The sequence below is a fragment of the Paralichthys olivaceus genome, chromosome 6 (assembly GCF_024713975.1).
Source record: "Paralichthys olivaceus isolate ysfri-2021 chromosome 6, ASM2471397v2, whole genome shotgun sequence".
NCBI classification, from domain to species: domain Eukaryota; kingdom Metazoa; phylum Chordata; class Actinopteri; order Pleuronectiformes; family Paralichthyidae; genus Paralichthys; species Paralichthys olivaceus.
The window spans coordinates 3,956,536-3,961,171 of NC_091098.1; the positions used below are offsets into that span (position 1 = coordinate 3,956,536).

The following is a 4,636-nucleotide window of genomic DNA, read 5'->3' on the forward strand; positions in this document are numbered from 1 at the left end:
TGAACTGGAGCTTGCTTCAGCAGAGTCGGTGACTTGGGTCTGTAAAGCATTCAGTCATAAGTCACTTGCATTAATAACACAGCTGCATTAATAAAACAGGTTGCTTTTTGATCTCTTCTTACCTGGGATACTTTTCGGGCTCTGCAGAGATTTGGCTTTGCAGCAGCAACATGAGCACCACCGAATCTTGGCTTGGTGAACTGGAAGGGAATAAAAACACCACCAGACTGTATCATTAGAGGACTATACTGTCAAACTATAATCCTGTGAGTCAGACATTCGTGGTCAGTTACAAGTGTCTAAATGTCCAAATACCATTGCCAAATTCAATAATGGTTGCTGCTTCGGTCCTCCTGCTCCCAGAACCTGTCCCACAGCAGCACTTTGTCCTACAGTGGTGTGGACTGGACCCACAGCTGGACTCTGCTGACCCATGGTACGCTGTGGCGGACCAGCCGCTGAAGTGGTGCTCTGGGTCAGACCCACTGCTGCAGGTCGTTGCTGCGTGGGCCCCTGAGCAGCACTCGCTCCGGTTGGCTGTTGGTTCGTTACAGAATAGATTTATCATAATTAGCATCTGCACTGATATGCATGCGCAAACACACAAACATATGAACACACACTGCTTGAGTCTTGAACTGACCAGTGTTACCTTCGGAGCGTGGAAGCCACAGGTACACTTCCTGAGCTGACCAAACAAGGACATCTGTCCATGCGTCTGCATGGGACATTTCTCAATCTAAAAATAACAGTTGATATAAATGAACACAGACACAGAGCTGATGTAAATGACTTGCTCATGACATGTTTATTAACTCATTGGCTTTCACTGTATTTTCTATCATGAGTAAAAGTATGATTAGAGTACATAACAAGCAATAAAATAAACTGCGCAGTGCTCTTACCCTTTGATACAGCTCGTACCATTTCTTCTGTCTGGGAGCTGGCCTGTTCCCCTCACCTGCCGGCCAGGCCCCAGTGCTGGCAAACTTCTTCAGACGGGACATCCACTCTGAGTCCGCCATCGCCTTGTGTGTCTTTGGCTTGGTAGAAGATGCCTTCAGGGACGCGAATGAATGAATGCACGTCTTTAACAGCCATGACAACACACGTGTCAGGTATAAAAGCCAGACCAGCGGCATCATAACGCTGTAATAACCCTATGAATGCTACCTGTGTGCACTCTACGACGAATACATTAGGACGGGTCACCGCGTCTGACGACACGCCATTGTAAGTTAACAACATGACAATTAGCACTGTGCAAACGACGTGACAACACACGCGCGCGAGGTGAAATCACTTCTAGGCTCAAACTGACGTCTCATAACGTGAACAGAAGTGTATAAGATGCGTAAATACTCACCATGTCGACTGAACAGACGTGCTTTATTCTCTTCTCGTTTCGAACGCTCCGCTCCTGCGCCGTATTCACCGCTCTAAACGCCCCCTGTCGGCCACGATAAATAAAATTCCCCGTCCAACATTTCCGCCCCGTGATTGGTCAAATGTTGGACCGGGGGAAGAATTCGGCGAAATGATTGGTCGTTGAATGTTGGACTTTCGAATCCGATTGGCTCTCGGAGTCCAACATTGCGAATGTTGGACGGACGCTTCTGCGGCTGCTGGCGTTCAGGTCGCAGTCTCCCCTGGAGGCGTGGGTTCGAATCCCACTTCTGACATTGTGCTTTTCATTTGGGCGTAGCCTGCAGCAAGACATCAGTACTTTGAAATGTCTGGACATCTGTTCCAGGTGGACATCTCTATATATGGTGTCTGTTGACTTCCTACATAGCTATGAGACCTCCGTTGAAAAAGCCTTGTTCTTGGTGGCACAGCCAGGGTATCACGCTGTATTACAGTATCTCACCATGTGGTGCATCTAGCAATTTGGGCCCCCAAGGCGAAGGGACACGTGTGGTTTCCTCCGCATCTGTTGTTTTTCACTTTTATTTCTTATTCATCTAAGAAAGTTCTACTTGTAACTTCTTCCCAACCCTACAAAACATATTATCAGTTTCACAAATATACTCACAGTAAAATGAATTTGGTTTTCCAGCAGAATCCATGACAGAAGTTGATGATGGGCCTCTGTCTTCTACCACCAGCTCTCCAGGTTCTTGACCTCTTCTCTGAAGATGGTTTTTATTGATCCATTCAGCATAAGTTACCATGGTGATTTATCCCGATAAGAAGTGAACGACCTTCGTAGGAGTGGAAACCCTGAATTTAACCTGAAGTTATCCCGAAAAATGCCAATGTGGCTTTGTAGTACGAGTCCGAGAAGTCCTGCCACGTTGATGGAATGAGAAAAATCCTCTTCCCTCCCTCCTCCCTATTTCGTGAGTAGGGTTTACATAAACCAACTCTCAGGTTCCACCGAGACTTGAACTCGGATCACTGGATTCAAAGTCCAGAGTGCTGACCATTACACCATGGAACCACAAAAGAGTTGGAAGTTATTTTTGCCGCCACCCGTTCTGGATCACTGCAGATGCGCGTCATAGGCCAGGTATCCTTTGATAGTGCTACCGCAAGTCCTCCCTCCTCCCTCACCCTTTATTCAACATGTAGAAAACCCTACTCACTGTTTTAATCACACTCCATCAAAATGATTGGCTAAAGAATGCAAGTGTGCATCATGCGAGAGGTCATACTACTGTTATGTGAAATATCTGTGTAGCAGCAAGCATGCTGCTGACCAAAGTGCAGGACAGCAGGGTAATACAGCACGGAAAAGGACACCTGGCCTATAATGTGCATCCGCAGCAATCCTGAAGCATGGGCGAGGATAATTTGCTGCAGAGAGTGGTAAAGACTGCTGAGAGGATTGTCAGGACATCACTCCCCTCTCTGCAGGACATCTACCACTGCAGTGTCCACAGAAGAGCCTGCTCTATTGTTGAGGACTCCACCCACCTCCAACACAGACGGTTCCCACCTCTGCCCTCTGGCAGACAGTACAGAGGTGTGAAGTGCAGGACAGCAGGGTAATACAGCATGGCAAAAGGATACCTGGCCTATAATGTGCCTCTGCAGCAATTCTGAAGCATCGGTGAGGATAGTTTGCTTGCTTTCTGTTGTGGCTCCATTGGGTAATGTTCAGCACTCCGGACTTTGAATAAAGTGATCCGAGTTAAAGTCTCGACGGAAACTGAATTTCAGATTTTCTAAGTCCTTCTCTTGAGATATGGAGGATGTTTCTCATATGCACAATGTGGCAGGAGATCAGGTGGTCAGTTGAGTTTACATCAACACAGAAACCTCAGGTTTATTAAAGTTACGGTGAGGTAACATACGAAGTTTGCCATGGCCATTACATTGACACCGGTGTCCCTGCTGTTTTCTCACATGGGCTCATTTGAACATAATCTGGTGAAACTCAACATAAAGTCTCTCTCAAAACCAGGTCCCACTGAGACTTGAACTCGGATCACTGGATTCAGAGTCCAGAGTGCTGACCATTACACCATGGAACCATTGCACATGAGTAAAAAAGTTATTCGTGGGTGTCTACATCAGTAATGACCTCACCTGAACACTCAACACCACCCAGCCGCTCAAGAAAGCACTACCGCGGTTGCACTTCCGAAAGAGGCTGAGGAAATTTGGCTTGTCCCCGAATATCTTCTGCAACTTCTACAGCTGCAGTACTGAGAGCATCTTGGCCAGCTGCCTCAGCGTGTGGTATGTTAGCACCACTTCAATGGACCGCAAGTGTCTGGACACGCCAAATGTGCGCTATCCTCTCCCTGTCAAACAGGGGAACTCCAAGGGAGTCGTTCCCATTGGTCCCCATGAGTCCCTGCAACAGATTCTCCATCAGCCGGATGGTGGTCTACTCACCACGGGTCCTCCTCCGACAGTGAAGAGCCAGCTCCTCCCTGGTCAGGTATTTGCTGAGGTCAGTATCCGTGATGGAAGACAGGCCCTGGGATTGAAGCTGCTGGCTTTTTGCTACATGCAACAGAGCCAAATCAGTTGCATCCCACTCGAATATGCACGCAGACAGACGTGACATAAACAGAGGGTACAGTTGATGAGCATCTGTTGCACATCCCAGGGCCAGACGGCGCATGAAGTGCCAGATATCCAGCCTTATGGAGAGGGCTGGCCACCCGCTGAATCAGGCCTTCAGCTTTGTGTCCTTTGCCTCAGCACAGCAGCCACAGTCCACATAGAGGGCGACAGGAGGATCCACTCGAGCCTGCTGGTACCTCTTCACCAAGTCAGCTGCCATCAGGTCCAGGCCAGCTCCCTCCTGAGCGGTCAGCACACTCATGAGTATCTGGCCATGCTCATTTCCCACAGAGGTGAGCCAGAGCACTGTCCCCTTGGCCTTTCCGGCCAGCTTCTTGGTGATCTGAAGGACACAAAATATATAGGACTTCAGTGAACATGATAAAAAAAATACTGAAATACAGGATGCATTTAATAATCAGTGGCCTAATTTTAAAGAAAAAAAGATTGTTCAACCTTTTTGGTTGAATCCATTTTAAGGATGGTGCCATGTGTTGATGTGATTGTGGCCTTGATGTGGTCCAGCCTTGTAAGAATGTCCTGGCTGTACATGGACAAGAGCCACTTACAACTTGGCACCACAGCAGGCTCTGGAGGCTCAGGGAATACTATGGGC

General features: G+C 48.0%; 2 non-coding genes across 2 annotated transcripts; both read right to left on the minus strand.

Moving 5' to 3' along the window:
* Positions 1–2,371: 2,371 nt before the first annotated feature.
* Positions 2,372–2,443, minus strand: trnaq-uug (transfer RNA glutamine (anticodon UUG)). Its single transcript has one exon. It is a non-coding gene; the product is annotated as a tRNA-Gln (tRNA).
* A 964-nt stretch (positions 2,444–3,407) lies between these two features.
* trnaq-cug (transfer RNA glutamine (anticodon CUG)) lies at positions 3,408–3,479 on the minus strand. Its single transcript has one exon. It is a non-coding gene; the product is annotated as a tRNA-Gln (tRNA).
* Positions 3,480–4,636: the final 1,157 nt, after the last annotated feature.